The 17,433-nt window shown below is 39.2% G+C and overlaps 2 long non-coding RNA genes across 2 annotated transcripts in view; both read right to left on the minus strand.

Moving 5' to 3' along the window:
* Window positions 1–17,433, minus strand: part of LOC122647805 — a 36,582-nt gene that overhangs the window by 4,226 nt on the left and 14,923 nt on the right. The window contains exon 2 of the long non-coding RNA XR_006330976.1: window positions 2,257–2,308. This is a non-coding gene — a long non-coding RNA (uncharacterized LOC122647805). The remainder of the gene's footprint in view (window positions 1–2,256; window positions 2,309–17,433) is intronic.
* LOC122647806 lies at window positions 10,578–13,413 on the minus strand. Its single transcript, XR_006330977.1, has 3 exons — window positions 13,270–13,413; window positions 11,025–11,191; window positions 10,578–10,641 (listed from the first exon to the last, which is right to left on the minus strand). It is a non-coding gene; the product is annotated as an uncharacterized LOC122647806 (long non-coding RNA).

The raw sequence follows: 17,433 nt of genomic DNA on the forward strand, positions 1-17,433 counted from the left end.
AAAATTCTAACCCGAGACAAGAGAGCTTAAAATTCTAACAAAATAAGACTCTTTAATATGAGTTTCTAATAGGCAACAAAAAATGGCCTTGGAAGAGTGAATGCGGGAGTGAACAGCAGCTTGCTTTGAAGGGGAGTTACGACCCCTGGTATTCCAAACTAATCCTTGGATCATTTGGGAAGAGGAAGGAAGGGCAGCAAAGGCCCTTCAAGCCGGGAGAGAACAGACCGGCCTCGAGAGGCACTGCGGTGTTTCCTACAATAAGAATGATCCAAGGTGGGAAAGGCCGAGGAGGATTTGGCAAGAGATGGAGAGTTGCAGGAAGCCTGCGGGAGGGAGATAGAGGGAGACAGGGGAGTGGGAGATGGAAGAGTTGGATCGAGAGAGCTATCGGGTCTGACCAGGCCTATAGGGTTAGGACCAGAAGGGCAGACCAAAGAAAAGGAAATAGTCTCAAAGGGACCAGTGCCAAAGGAGGAAGGGTCAGCAGAGGACAAGAGAAGGTCAGCGGCGGGGACCACCAAGGAAGAGGTGGCAAGACTAGAAGAGTCAAGGGAACTGGTAGGGCCCACATGAGAAGAGGATAAAGCCAAATTTAGGTTATCTCGCGACAAGATGGAGGAAGAGACACTGCTACCAACTGCAAACGGGACCTCAGGAGGCGCAGTGCAAGCTTCCAAAGCTAGGTTTTCCAAAGGATCCAGCGGTAACGGCAAAGGATCAGCAGGGTCATCGCCAAGGGAACCAAGAATAGAAGGGTTCTCTGACATGTGAGAATGACTACGAGGTAAAGCTTGAAGGTAACCTCTCAGATTCGTCGTCTACAGCCTCACAACTCGCCAGGACCCGGAACCTGTTCTGCAGTGCTTGCGTCAGAGGTTCAGAAGCAGAAGGGCGAAAGGTTTTCCAGTAGTGGTTTCGGCGGTTCCGGCGGTTCCCAAGAGGAACTCTGGCTTTCTATCTACCTCTAACCGTAGTCTAATCTTCAATCTGGCCTGCGGAAGGACTTCGCTCAGAAGCAGCAGCCAAGCACTCACCAGTCGCAAGAACCAAATCAACGTCAGGGGGCCTTTGGGGGTGCAAAGGTTGGAGTTATAACCAAATGCTTTGCAGACCAAGCAATGAGGTGGCTTCCAGTCGTAGTAAATCTCTTGATCAAAGGAAAAGTCATCACCCTCCTTAACCGTGATGAACGAAGGAAGAGGTTCATGAGCAGAAAATTCAATATAGATTCTTGCAAAAGCAAGTCGATCCTTTCTCCTAGTTCTCAAATCAGAGAAGAGCGGAGTTCCAAGCACCGAGCCTACAGTACTGAGACCATCAGTACACCAATAGTGCAGAGGTAGCCCAAGGAGGGATACCCAGAGCGGAATCATGGGGAGATCCAATTTTCGAAATTGCAGGTGCCTATGCCATTGATGCAGGAAGATAGGCTTCTTCCCTACAACCCAAGGACCTCCCTCAACGGAACGAACTTTGTCTAGAGCGTCAGAAAACTTGAAAATGAAGAACCCATTATCCAGAAGGTAAGTCTCCACAGAACCTTTGACTCGCCATTGCTTCGAAAGGGAGAGCTTGACAGTATGGAATGGTGGCCCAAGAAGTGCCCCACAAGGCAATTCTCCCACAACTTAGCTTCATCGGCAAGAAAATCAGAAGCATAGAGAGCTACTTTGGAAGAGCCCACAGATGCATCTGCGACAAAATGTACAGGGAGACCATCAGAGGAAGAACCAGAGTTAGGAGCAAAGAAAGAGGTCTAGGAGGGGGGGCTGAGCAGCAGGTGATGCAGCAGTGGGAGCAGGAGTAGACGCAAACGGAGGGGAGTTTCTAGTAAGGGACAGCATAACCCCAAAGGAGGCAAGAAGAAAGAGTATTCAGGCCAACCAGAAAGGTCGGCCAGCTGAGAAGTACCTGACTATAAAGAAAGAAAGAATATAAGCTTACTCCACATCTGAACAATATTTCCAAAATAACATTCCCTCTCTATCTCATGTCGTTTGTTACTGATGCACCAACACAGAAAAATGGGTATTAAGTCCAGCAATACACTTCATCTGGGGAAGTCGGTGTTTCCCCCATCCTCCCTCTCACGTTACTTGTTTATGATTGAATCCATATAGCAAAATGGGTATTCAATCAACTTATTTCAACTGAAAATACACTTTATCTGGAAAAATCAGTGTTTTTACCACAAAATCATGTGGTACCTTTCAATTCAGAAGAGCTCAGAAGGAACCTTCCTCAGCCACTTACCTACAGATGTTTCAACCTTGCCTCAGCTACCTCATCAGTTAGATTAATCATCCTGCATCAAAGGAAAAGAAAGTAAATATATAAGAGGAAACAGAGACTCCATTTTCTTTTGTAAAAGGAAGTCAGAATCACATTTGTGTCTTGTTTGTAATTCAGATTCTTGGTCCATTTGGCCAAGCAAACACCAAGTCCATAAAAAAGAGATAATGTGCACCTATGAAGGTTCAACCCAGTTACTAGATTCACAATATGATCTACCTGGCTTCAAGCTTTTGAATTTTCATAAGCAATAACTGCTCCCTTTCAGATGCAGCTATTTCAACCTGTCAATTGAAAAAAAATAGAACAATTTGCACTTAACTTGCCCTCAAATGAGACATATATAAAGAGAACTATAACACAGAATTAATATCAGAAAGAAAGAATTGAACAGTTCCATCAAGCTTCAAAGCTTATAGAGAGCATTGGAAAATAACCTTTCACATGGAGCTGCTATTGGGACCTAATAGAATAGGCAAACATATGGCATACAATTCTTTTAAAAAGAAAAAGAATACTGAGTAAACCAGTGATCGGCTGTTGCTTTAAAGTACTAGTGAGTTTATTATAGAAGAGGAAACAGGCTGATAAGAGAAGTTTTTCTGATAGGAATAACAATGAAAACTTGGATCATACAAAAATAATAATAAAAAAAAAAAACCATCCTTGCCTAGGGAGTCTACCGAATCATTAGTGGAAGTTGGGAAACCCAAGAATGATGCACTTGATGCAGCCGTCTACCCCCCTGGTTTCTCTAAAATGTCACATATTGTCAAGGAATCACTACCCATGACCTCCAGCCTAAAACATTTTTAGACTCAGCCTAGCTTACCACATCAATAGAATTAAGCTTCTTCACTATTCTAGCTAAATAGATGTCAATCATTGTTATACGGACACAGCTCCAGCCTTATTTTGGTCATGAGGTGCCAAGTGTCGAGAAGGAAATAAAAAGAATACCAAAAAATTAAAAACAAATTAGAGTTACAGTGAAGTAGTGAATGAAATGAAAATGGCGGTGGCAAGAGATGCAGGTCCGACTGAAGTAGAGAACCTCAACAACAAAAGCACAGCATTTCGACGATGACGATGATGGCTTCTCCGTCTGAAAATTTTTTCCAGTGCAAGCTGCAGGTGGAAGCTTTGATTGCTTAAATAAGGTGAACTGCACCAGGTGGGGCAGGACCTTTAGGGTTGGGCTTAGGCCTGTTAAAAATTCAACAGAAAAACCTTGTTGTTAGATAGAAACAACGTCGAGCTAACAAGTCCAACCTTTTCTCTAAAGCACCACTCTTCAGTATCTATTCAATTTCCTCTTAACAAGGTGGTTCGGCTAAGACTGGAAGAGACTTTGAAACCCCTTTAGGCACCCAATAAGTGGCTGCTATCATTTTGCACACAGCTGTGTTACCTACAAGGAACAACAAAGAGAGTAAGCCAAAACAGAAAAAGCAACGATTACGTCCAAAGATAAATTTGGGGAAGAAGAGTGATGGGCGGAGACACCAGTACACGTTGAAGGCTCTACGACACACCTCCGCTGCTGCAATGAATAAAACCCTCTGCAACCCACAACCCACCCTCCACTACTGCAACCTCCCATCCCACTGCACCCCTGCAATATCGACATAAGTCGCCAGCTTCCCAATCTCATATCAGAAAAACAATGCTGCCACAGCATCATCGCCTGACCCAAGAACGACCTCCGACCATCCCTGCCGCAGAACCCAAGCACTAACCCTCTTTACCTTGGGTTCCATCGCAACCTGAATCAAGACATCTCCAACACAATCAAAGTTCCGGTGTACTTTTCCAACGATTAATTTAAAGCAAATTAGGGCATCGATTGGGGAACAGAGAGAGAGAAGCGGGTATGTATTATTCTCTCCCCCCCCCCCCCACAGGTTTCATCTTCTATTCCTTTCTCTCTCGCCTTCCCTTTCAAGATCAAGATACAAGAAAGGGAAAAAGTTAGACAAAAATGAAGCGATCATCTACAAATCGAGAGACTCCTTCCATATAGCAGAATTTATACAGGACATAACTTAATTTTCTAAAAATAATTATGAAACTCAGACTAAGAACAAGACTAAGATTTAAAACCCAAAATACAAAGCCGAACAGGAAGATTGAGCCCAACTAAAATTACATTTTCTGCAGCTAAATACAATAATGATAAAAAATAAATAAATAAAAACCTAAACTTATCCATCTTCCATATTTTTCTGTAACCTTCTATCCCATGGAGGTTTCATTCTCTGAGGAAACATTCATTTTCGCCTCAAAAGAAATTGATTCATTCTTATTTTTCCTGCTCCACACAACCTTCTTAAACAAAACAATCACCTAGTATGCTTTCAAAATAGTACACATGACTGGTTGCTAATGCAAAAAAGTATGTCTTGTAAGGTTAGCTAGTAAAATAATATTCATTATTCTTTCTCTAAGATTCCTGTGATATTTATGATTACATCCAAAACAATGGTGCACCCCCAAAGCCCCCTTCCCCCACCCCCCCAATAAAATAAAAAAAAGAATAATCTAGTCAATAAAGGAAATTAAGGAATTGAGGAAAAAATGTTAACCCAATCAACTGCTGAAAACCGTTATCTATATTTCATGTTAGGGAGGACACAGAGACAGGGAAAAGTGAACAATATAATCCCAATCAATCAGTCAAAACAAAGGGGGAAGGTTATCATCCTCACTTCATTCAAACGAAAAGAAGGCCGCACAAAGTTTGGATTTTGACTTAGAATCTCCTCCAAGGATTTTTTATACTTCAATAAGGCAAAGAAGAAGTTGTCCTCCTTCCGTGGGATGCAAGGCTTTAGGAGCATGGGGTAACAGTTGTTTTCAAGTAATTCCTTCTCATCCTGCATTTTTAACCAAAGCAAAAGACAGGAAATTTTGTGTATAGAAAATGTAAACATGACTTCATCAAATTATCCAAGGGAATATTTAGAAGAATTAAGTCTTTATAAGGTAGTATATCCTATTCCAGAAAATGCCGAAAGGGGTAATTCTCTATACAGAATTCAATCACAGAATCAATGCCAATAGAAAAGACATACAGTGAACACAATATTCAACCTCCCTAAGGTCTAGAATGAAATAAAAGAACATAAATAACAGCATATGCAAATAGAAATAATAGTTAACAGTTAGACAATGAGGACAGCCTACATACAGCATATCAATACATATGGTACAAATGCAGGGGAAAGGGCCAATAATTGATTGGCTGCCACCAGGGAACGATCTTCCACCAAATATATGATTATAGCATCCCCATCCATTATATTCCTAATGATGGCCATAAACCTATACGGCACAATATGTACTCAAAAGAAATCAATTCTATGGCTGTCATATCTACAAAAAATAATTGTGTGATTAGCATTACACATTCTATAGGGTCACATTTTTTATTCGTCAAAGAATTGCTGGTTGGTCGAATGGTGAGGATCATCTCTACATGTGCTTGGGCGCAGTAGGCAGAGCCTCTGCATGTGTATGTCTAAGAGATTTTACACTTCATACATGGCACATATTGATAAAAGAGTTGATAAAGCAACAAATATTTTCTAATATCAAAGACGGGTACCACCTTATACTCCTCACAGTTGATATAATAAAGGCCAGTAAATATCACCATTTGCAAGAACTCTCAAGTAAAATTCCTTCACAATTGATTCATGGTTTGGATCAGTTGTTCAAATAAATTTGTCATAAGAAATGGAAAAGGAAGCAGACCTAGACCAAAGCAAGTAATTAGTGCCATCCAACTTGATTGGATTAGGAGGAAAGGTATGATAATCTTATTTGCTTTGTCCATCACCAACAGAAGTAGCAATCGAATCCACTAAGTCACCCATGAGGACAGTAGAGAAGCCCAAATCGCAGAGAGGGGCTGTTGTAAAGAGAAACCCAAAAAATCCTTCAAGTTAAGGGCTGAAAATTGGATGAGAGCCCTCTGGTAATGATAGAATAAAGGTCTCCAAAAATCAGCAGCAGCAGCAAAGGGAATCCCTTAGATCGATTTTTACAGGGTTTTGGAAAAAAACCCTGAATATGCTGAAATCAATGTAGGGAAGAAGGATAGCAAAAACACAGTAGATAGAGCTGAAATTGGGATCGAGGGGTCCTCTAGTAATGCTGAATCACCCTAGCAAATATCAGCCGCAACAGAAACCTGCAACCCCGAGATCGATATTGCTCAGGGTTTTGAAAAAACCCTGATTTGGTGGAAGAATAATCGATCTAGGATATCTTCATAGCTGTTGGAGATAGGAACTAATCCAGAATAGTAAACACTGCCGCAGTTCTTGAGTCTTCAATGAGGTAGATTGGTTCCTTGGAAGGGAGTGAAAGCAATCCAAAAAAAACTGAATCTTCAAATATCGCAAGCAGCAACTGGAGATGGAATTGTTCCTATCGATCAAAAAACTTGATCATAGAATGAGGTAATGGAGGGCAGCCACTGAATCTATCGATCACCTCATCAGTGCTACCCTAATAAGGGAGAATGAAGAACAAGGGGAAAGGAGAGGGAAGAACTCGAGAATGAAAGAAAGAGGAGACTGAAATCAAGAATTGAAGAGAGAGAGGGGGTGTCCCTAATTCAAAATCTGTTCTGATACCAAGTTAATAGATTAGAATTAGACTATGAATGCTTGGATGATTATGATTACCCCAAGCACATCTATTTATAATAACGAAAACATAGGACAGAATTACAATAAGCAATGTGGGACTAAAACCCACATACAAAAGAAACAAAATAAAAGAAAAAAATGTCCAAAATACCCCCACGGTATTCTGGCCCATACAATCCAACAAGAAATGTCTAGCTGCAATTATCAGAAGAAAAAAAATTAAAACTATGACCACTGTTGTAAAGTGTGATAGAAAAAAGAAGCCAACCAAAACTTTCAAACTGAAAATTTTACGCTGTCCCTTTCCCCGCACTGTGCTCCTTTCTTCTTCCCGGCCATATGCCAATATTTAGCTGTTGTTGCAACTGGAAGTGGTGTATACAAATCATCCATAAAAGTAAAGCCAAAATAAGCTCTTTTGAAGTTCCTAAAGTTTGCAATTGGTAACTCAATAATAATAGTAACCATGGTAAAGCATGTTGAAAATTATTTAATTCACATTCCCAATCATAACAATAGTATCCAACACAGGAACAACAGTTTGCACCTAACCTGATTTGAGAATTATCTAATTCACATTGCCAATCATAAGACAGACAGGAAACTTCAATGTAAAATGTTGAACCAGCCCAAATTTGAGCCTGCCAGGTAAGCTTAAGCTTGGATTTAAGCTATATAAAGAAGCACTATCATTCCCAATCTTGCCCAATCATCCACATCAAGATCATTATCTTTGCTACACTCAACTACGCACATGTTTTTTTTTTCATCTCCTAACATTGAGCTCTGAAAAGCAGTGCTGACCTTAAATCCATAAAAGTTCACCTTCAGCTTGATCGGATTACAGCCATCAAATAATACTCCCAAAGTTCCTCCTCTGCACCTCCCCAGTTCAAATTCCAATTAAAACACCATCACCCCTCTCTCTCTCTCTCTCTCTCTCTCTCTCTCTCTCTCTCTCTCTCTCTCTATCTATCTCTCATGTTGTTTATAACTGATGAACCAATACAGAAAAATGGCTATTAAGTCCACCAATACACTTTATCTGGGAAAGTCAGTGTTTCTCCCTCCCTCCCTCTCACGTTATTTGTTTATGGCTGAATCAATATATCAAAATGGGTATTCAATCAAATTATTTCAACTTAAAATACACTTTATCTGAGAAAGTCAGTGTTTCTATCACAAAATCATGCGGTAGCTTTCAATTAAGAAGAGTTCAGAAGGAACCTTCCTCAGCCACTTACCTGCAGATGTTTCAACCTTGCCTCAGCTATCTTATCAGTTAAATTAATAATCCTACATCAAAGGAAAAGCAAAACTAAATATATAAGAGGAAAGAGTGATTCCTTTTTTTTTTTGTAAAAGGATGTCAGAATCACTTTTATGTTTTTTATTGTAATTCAGATTCTTGGTCCATTTGGCAAGCAAACACGAAGTCCTACATAAAGAGATAATGTGCACATATGAAGGTTCAACCCAGTTACTTGATTCAAGATATGATCTAACTGGCTTCAAGCTCTGAAATTTTCACAAGCAATAACTACTCCCTTTCTGAGGCAGCTGTTTCAACCTGTCAATTGATAAAATATAGAACAATTTGCAGTTAACTTGCCCTCAAATGAGATATACATAAAGAGAACAATAGCACAGAATTAATATCAGAAAGAAAGAATTGAACAGTTCCATCATGCTTCAGAGCTTATAGAGAGCATTGGAAAATAACAATTCACATAGAGCTGCTATTGAGACCTAATAGAATAGGCAAACATATGGCATACAATTCTTTTAATAAGAAAAAGAATACTGAATAAACCAGTGATCGGCTGTTGCTTTAAAGTAATAGTGAGTTTAAACATGCTGATAAGAGCAGTTTTCTGATAGGAATAACGATGAAAACTTGGATCATAACAAAAATAATAATAAAAAAAAACCATCCTTACCTAGGGAGTCCACCGAATCATTTGTGGAAGTTGGGAAACCCAAGAATGATGCACTTGATGCAGCTGTCTACCCCCTGGTTTCTCTAAAATGTCACATTTTGTCAAGGAATCTCTAACCCATGACCTCCAGCCTAAAACATTTTTAGAATAAACCTAGCTTACCACATGAATAGAATTAAGCTTCTTCACTATTCTAGCTAAATAGATGTCAATCATTGTTATACGGACACAGCTCCAGCCTTATTTTGCTAATGAGGCGATAAGCCTCAAGAAGGAAATAAAAAGAATACCAAAAAATTAAAAACAAATAAGAAAATAGGGATGAGTTCGAGTTACAGTGAAGCAGTGAATGAAATGAATTTGGTGGTGGCTAGAGATGCAGGTCCAACTGAAGTAGAGAACCTCAACGAGAAAACCTCAGCGTTTCAACGATGCCGATGATGCCTGCTCTGTCTGAAAATTTTTTGCAGTGCAGGGCTGCAGGTGGAAGCTTTGAATGCTTAAATAAGGTGAAGTGCACCAGGTGGAGCCAGAACTTTAGGGTTGGGCTTGGGCCTGTTAAAAATTCAACAAAAAAACCTGGTCGTTAGAGCAACCTGATGGGTGGACTGGAGTAGATCCTTAGGCAATTTTCACGAAGTGTCTAAAATGCTTAGTTAAACTAGAAACAACATCGACCTAACAAGTCCTACCTTCTCTCTAAAGGACCACTCTTCAGTATCTCTTGGATTTCCTCTTTACAAGGTGGTTCTGCTACGACTGGAAGAGACTTCGAAACCCCTTTAGGCACCCAACAAGTGGCTGCTATCATGTTGCACACAGGTGTGTTACCTACAAGGAACAACAAAGAGAGTAAACATAAACAAAAAAAGTACGGTTTACTTCCAAAGATAAATTTGGGGAAGAACAGTGCTGGGCGGAGACACCGGTGCTCGTTGAAGGCTCTACGACACACCTCCGCTGCTGCAATGAATGAAACCCTCTACAACTAATAACCAACCCTCCGCTACTGCAACCCCCATCCCATTGCACCAGTGCAATATTGACATAAGTCGCCAGCTTCCCAATCTCATATCAGAACAACAATGCTGCCTCAGCGTTATCGCCTGACCCAAGCACGACCTCCGACCATCCCTGTCGCAGAACCCAAGCAGTAACCCTCTTTTCCTTAGGTTCCATCGCAACCTGAATCGAGACATCTCCAACAAAATCAAAGTCCCGGTGTACTTTTCCAACGATTAATTTAAAGCAAATTAGAGCATCGATTGGGGAACAGAGAGAGAGAAGCGGGTATGTATCATTCTCCCCCCCCCCCCACACGTTTCATCTTCTACTCCTTTCTCTCTCGCCTTCCCTTTCAAGATCAAGATACAAGAAAGGGAAAAAGTTAGACAAAAACGAAGCGATCCTCTGCAAATCGAGAGACTCCTTCCATATAGCAGAATTTGTACAGGACTTAACTTAATATTCTAAAAGTAATTATGAAAAACTCAAACTAAGAACAAGACTAAGATTTAAAACCCAAAATACAAAGCCAAACAGGAAGATTGAGCTCAACATACTAACATTACATTTTCTGCCGCTAAATATAATAATGATAAAAAAATAAATAAATGAAAACCTAAACTTATCCAGCTTCCATATTTTTCTGTAACCTTCTATCCCATGGAGGTTTAATGCTCTAAGGAAACATTCATTTTGCCCTCAAAAGAAATTGATTCATTCTTATTTTTCCTGCTCCACACAACCTTCTTAAACAAAACAATCACCTAGTATGCTTTAAAAATAGTACACATGACCGGTTGCTAATGCAAAAAAAGTATGTTTTGTAAGGTCAGCTTGTAAAATAATATTCATTATTCTTTCTCTAAAATTCCTGTGATATTTATGATTACTTCCAAAACAATGGTGTAACCCAAAACCCCCCTTCCCCCCCCCCCCCAATAAAAAAAAAAAAAAGAAAAATCTAGTCAATAGAAGAATGCGGGGTAAAATGTTAACCCAATCAACTGCTGAAAACCGTTATCTATATTTCATGTCAGCGTTCATTCAGGACACAGAGACAGGGAAAAGTGAACAATATAATTCCAATCAATCAGTCAAAACAAAGGGGGAAGGTTATCATCCTCACCGCATTCAAATGAAAAGAAGGCTGCACAAAATTCGGATTTTGACTTAGAATCTCTTCCAAGGATTTTTGATACTTCGATAAGGCAAAGAAGAAGTTGTCCTCCTATCGTGGGATGCAAGGCTTTAGGTGCAAGGGGTAATAGTTGTTTCAAGTAATTCCTTCTCATCCTGCATTTTTAACCGCAACAAAAGACAGGAAATTTTGTGTATAGAAAATGTAAACATGACTTCATCAAATTATCCAAGGGAATATTTAGAAGAATTACGTCTTTATAAGGTAGTATGTGATATTCCAGAAAATGCCAAAAGTGGTAATTCTCTATACAGAATTCAATCACAGAATCAATGCCAATAGAAAAGACATACAGTGGACACAATATTCAACCTCCCAAAGGTCTAGAATGAAATAAAAGAACATAAATAACAGTATATGCAAATAGAAATAATAGTTAACAGTTAGACAATGAGGACAGCCTACATACAGCATATCAATACATATGGTACAAATGCAGGGGTAAGGGCCAATAATTGATTGGCTGCCACCAGGGAACGATCTTCCACCAAATATATGATTATAGCATCCCCATCCATTATATTCTTAAGGGAAATTTATGAAATACCCCCTGACAATGGGTCGAAACTCAGATCACCCCCTGACATTTGAAAATACTCAGATCACCCCCTGTAGTAGAGCCCAATACTCAGATTACACCCTACCGTTAGTGATCCACCGTTAAACAATGAAGTCAGCTACTTAAATATTTTTTAAGAACCTAAACTACCATTGTGCAACGTAAAGTTACAATATTACCCTTGCAGAGAAAAACCCCCAAATTCGAATGTTTTCCTCTTCGTTCTTCACTCTCTTCCTAAATGACCTGCAACTCCAAAACTGAAGTTCGCCGGAGTGAAGAAAGACAACGAATTTGAAACATGGCTAGCCGAGATATACTCGAAAACCACTGACAAAGAGTCTGCCTTCACTCACGCCCTTATTCAAGCACCCTTCTTCTTCAGCCATCGGCTTCAATTTCTGAAGTTCGCCGGAGAGAAGACAGGCACGAACTGACTTGTTACGATCAAAGCCCACGAACTTGGGACCCTAACACTATCTCTGTTGTGGATGGGTGGAGAAGAAAATGGTTTTCTGCTCTTCAGCATTCTACCGAGAATTGTGATGAAATCAAAGCAAATCTCCCACTGCCACTGCTTTTTTTTTTTTCTTTTTTTATTCTTCTCATTCTTCTTCCCTTCTCTGTTCCGTGTGTTTTTTATACATTTTTCTCCTCCTTTCCCTTCTTCTATCTTTGTAGCAGTAATGATGGCGGTACCCTGTTTTTGGGGTTTTTTTTTTTCAGATTTGATTTCTGAAATTAATCTGAATCTGACCATCAGATTCAGTTGGTTTCTTAAGACTTATTCCACCCCTTTCGAAGGTCTTTCCTTCAGTCATGGTGAAGCTCAGAGCAGGCATGAAGATCTTTCTGATCTTGGCTTGCATAGATAGGTTCCTTAATGGGTTTTCTTCACCAAACAGGGGAAAAGTTGTTTAGGGATTTTTTTTTTTGCGGGGTTTCACCGGCATCTGAGGCCGGGGTTATGGCCATCGGACCTTGACGGTCGTTGGCCGTGTTTGAGCTTGGCCGCCGGCCTCTGGTTCGGTCGCCGCAAGAGACCATGGTGGTGGTTATTAAAACCCTAAATGGGTTTTCTCCATTCTCATTCTTGGTTTAGCGATTTTCGGAAGAAGGAGAGGGAAAGGGTAGTATTGTAAATTTAATTCTAAAGTTTTAGTACAAGGCTAAAATTGTCTTTTTACAACAATAATTAACAGCAGACTAACACCGTTAGTGTAGAGGGGGTGATCTGAGTATTTTCAAATTTCAGGGGGTGATCTGAGTTTCGACCCATTTTCAGGGGGTGTTTCATAAATTTCCCCATTCTTAATGATAGCCATAAACCTATACGGCACAATATGTACTCAAAAGAAATCAATTCTATGTCTGTCACATCTACAAAAAATAATTGTGTAATCAACATTACACATTTTATAGTGTCATATTTTTTGTTCGAAAAAGAATTGATGGTGGTCGAATGGTGAGTCTCATCTCTACATGTGCTTGGGCGCAATAGGGAGAGCCTCTGCATGTGTATTGCTAAGAGTTTTTACACTTCATACATGGCACATATTCGTAAAAGAGTTGATAAAGCAACAAAGATTTCCTAACATCAAAGACAGGTACCACCTTATACTCCTCACAATTGATATAATAAAGGCCTTCATAATCAGCCCGGTAAATGTCACCATTTGCAAGAACTCTCAAGTAAAATTCCTTCACAATTGATTCATGGTTTGGATCGGTTGTTCGAATAAACTTGTCATAAGAAATGTCTAGCTGCAATTATCAGATCAAAAAAAATTAAAACTATGACCACTGTTGCAAATTGTGACAGAAAAGAGAAGCCTACCAAAACTTTCAAACTGAAAATTTTAAGCTGTCCCTCTCCCCCCACTGTGCTCCTTTCTTCTTCCCGGCCATATGCCAATATTTAGCTGCTGTTGCAACTGGAAGTAGTGTATACAAATCATCCATAAAAGTAAAGCCAAAATAAGCTCCTTTGAAGTTCTGAAAGTTTGCAATTGGTAACTCTAATAATAATAGTATGATTAGTATCCATGGTAAAGTATGTTGAAAATTATTTAACTCACATTCCCAATCATAACAATAGTATCCAACACAGGAACAACAGTTTGCACCTAACCTGATTTGAGAATTATCTAATTCACATTGCCAATCATAAGACAGATAGGAAACTCCAATGTAAAACATTGAACCAGGCCAAATTTGAACCTGCCACATAAGCTTAAGCTTGGATTTAAGCTAAATAAAGAAGCACTGTCATTCCCAATCTTGCCCAATCATCCATCTCAAAATCATTATCCCTGCTACACTTAACTATGCACATGTGTTTTTTTTTTCATCTCCTAACATTGAGCTCCGAAAATCAGTGCTGATCTTAAATCCATAAAAGTTCACCTTCTGCTTGAATGGAATACAGCCATCAAATAATAGTCCCAAAGTTCCTCTCTCTCTCTCTCTCATGTTGTTTATGACTGATGAACCAAAACAGAAAAATGGCTATTAAGTCCAGCAATACACTTTATCTGGGGAAGTCAGTGTTTCTCCCTCCTTCCCTCTCACGTTATTTGTTTATGACTGAATCAATATAGCAAAATGGGTATTAAATCAAATTATTTCAACTTAAAATACACTTTATCTGGGAAAGTCGGTGTTTCTATCACAAAATCATGCTGTAGCTTTGAATTCAGAAGAGCTCAGAAGGAACCTTCCTCAGCCAGTTACTTGCAGATGTGTCAACCTTGCCTCAGCTATCTCATCAGTAAAATTAATCATCCTACATCAAAGGCAAAGGAAAGTAAATATATAAGAGGAAAGAGAGATTCCTTTTTTTTTTTGGTAAAAGGATGTCAGAATCACTTTTATTTCTTGTCTGTAATTCAGATTCTTGGTCCATTTCGCAAGCAAACACAAAGTCCTAGAGAAAGAGATAATGTGCACATATGAAAGCTCAACCCAGTTACTTGATTCACAATATGATCTACCTGGTTTCAAGCTCTGAACTTTTCACAAGCAATAACTGCTCCCTTCCGACGCAGCTGTTTCAACCTATCAATTGATAAAATATAGAACAGTTTACAGTTAACTTGCCCTCAAATGAGACATACATAAAGAGAACTATAACACAGAATTAATATCAGACAGAAAGAATTGAACAGTTCCATCATGCTTCAGAGCTTATACAGAGCATTGGAAAAAAACAATTCACATAGAGCTGCTATTGCGACCTAATAGAATAGGCAAACATATGACATACAATTCTTTTAATAAGAAAAAGAATACTGAGCAAACCAGTGATCGGCTGTTGCTTTAAAGTACTAGTGAGTTTATTAAAAAAGAGGAAACAGGCTGATAAGAGCAGTTTTTCTGATAGGAATAACGATGAAAACTTGGATCATAACAAAAATAATAAAAAATAAAACCCCCCTTAGGAACCCAACAAGCGGCTGCTATCATTTTGCACACAGGTGTGTCACAAACAAGAAACAACAAAGAGGGTAAGCCTAAACAGAAAAAGCAACGATTATTTCCAATGATAAATTTGGGGAAGAACAGTGCAGGGCGGAGACACCGGTGCTCGTTGAAGGCTCTGCGACACAACTCCGCTGCTGCAATGAATGAAACCCTCTGCAACCCACAACCCACCCTCCACGACTGCAACCTCCCATCCCATTGCACCCCTGCAATATTGACATAAGTCGCCAGCTTCCTAATCTCATATCAGAACAACAATACTGCCACAGCGTCATCGCCAGACCCAAGCACGACCTCCGACCATCCCTCTCGCAGAACCCAAGCAGTAACCCTCTTTTCCTTAGGTTCCATCGCAACGTGAATTGAGACATCTCCAACAAAATCAAACTCCCTGTGTAATTTCCCAACAATTAATTTAAAGAAAATTAGGGCATCGATTGGGGAACAGAGAAAGAGAAGCGGGTATGTATCATTCTCCCCCCCCCACACACACGTTTCATCTCCTATTCTCTTCTCTCTCGCCTTCTCTTTCAAGATCAAGATGCAAGAAAGGGAAAAAGTTAGACTAAAACGAAGCGATCATTTGCAAATCGAGAGACTCCTTCAATATAGCAGAACTTGTACAGGACTTAACTTAATTTTCTAAAAATAATTATGAAAAACTCAAACTAAGAACAAGACTAAGATTTAAAACCCAAAATACGAAGCCAAACAGGAAGATTGAGCTCAACATACTAATATTACATTTTCTGCCGCTAAATACAATAATGATAAAAATAAATAAATAAATGAAAACCTAAACTTATCCAGCTTCCATATTTTTCTGTCTTCTATACCATGGAGGTTTAATGCACTGAGGAAACATTCATTTTGCCCTCAAAAGAAATCGATTCATTCTTATTTTTCCTGCTCCAGACAACCTTCTTAAACAAAACAATCACCTAGTATGCTTTAAAAATAGTACACATGACCGGTCGCTAATGCAAAAAAAGTATGTCTTGTAAGGTCAGCTTGTAAAATAACATTCATTATTCTTTCTCTAGGATTCCTGTGATATTTATGATTACTTCCAAAACAATGGTGTACCCCCAAATCCCCCCCTTCCCCCCACAAATAAAAACAAAAAAGAAAAATCTAGTCAATACAGGAATGGGGGGAAAAATGTTAACCCAATCAACTGCTGAAAACCGTTATCTACATTTCTTGTTAGCATTCATTCAGGACACAGAGACAGGGAAAAGTGAACAATATAATCCCAATCAATCAATCAAAACAAAGGGGGAAGGTATCATCCTCACCTCATTCAAACAAAACAAAGGCTGCACAAAGTTTGGATTTTGACTTAGAATCTCTTCCAAGGATTTTTGAAACTTCGATAAGGCAAAGAAGAAGTTGTCCTCCAATCGTGGGATACAAGGCTTTAGGTGCAAGGGGTAACAGTTGTTTTCAAGTTATTCTTTCTCATCCTGCATTATTATCCAAAGCAAAAGACAGGAAATTTTCGGTATAAAAACTGTAAACAAGACTTCATCAAATTATCCAAGGGAATATTTAGAAGAATTAAGTCTTTATAAGGTAGTATGTCATATTCCAGAAAATGCCGAAAGTGGTAATTCTCTATACTGTATTCAATCACAGAATCAATACCAATAGAAAAGACATACAGTGGACACAGTATTCAACCTCCCTGAGGTCTAGAATGAAATAAAAGAACATAAATAACAGTATATGCAAATAGAAATAATAGTTAACAGTTAGACAATGAGGACAGCCTACATACAGCATATCAATACATATGGTACAAATGCAGGGGTAAGGGCCAATAATTGATTGGCTTCCATCAGGGAACGATCCTCCACCAAATATATGATTATAGCATCCCCAACAATTATATTCTTAATGATGGCCATAAACCTATACGGCACAATATGTATTCAAAAGAAATCAATTCTATGTTTGTCATATCTACAAAAAATAATTGTGTGATTAGCATTACACATTTTATAGGGTCACATTTTTTGTTCATAAAAGAATTGCTGGTTGGTCGAATGGTGAGTCTCATCTCCACATGTGCTTGGGGGAAGTTGGCAGAGCCTCTGCATGTGTTTACCTAAGAGTTTTTACACTACATACATGGCACATATTGTTAAAAGAGTTGATAAAGCAACAAAGATTTCCTAAGATCAAAGACGGTTACCACCTTATACTCCTCACAGTTGATATAATAAAGGCCTTCATAATCAGCCCGGTAAATGTCACCATTTGCAAGAACTCTCAAGTAAAATTCCTTCACAA

Source organism: Telopea speciosissima, unplaced genomic scaffold (assembly GCF_018873765.1).
Source record: "Telopea speciosissima isolate NSW1024214 ecotype Mountain lineage unplaced genomic scaffold, Tspe_v1 Tspe_v1.0171, whole genome shotgun sequence".
NCBI lineage: Eukaryota > Viridiplantae > Streptophyta > Magnoliopsida > Proteales > Proteaceae > Telopea > Telopea speciosissima.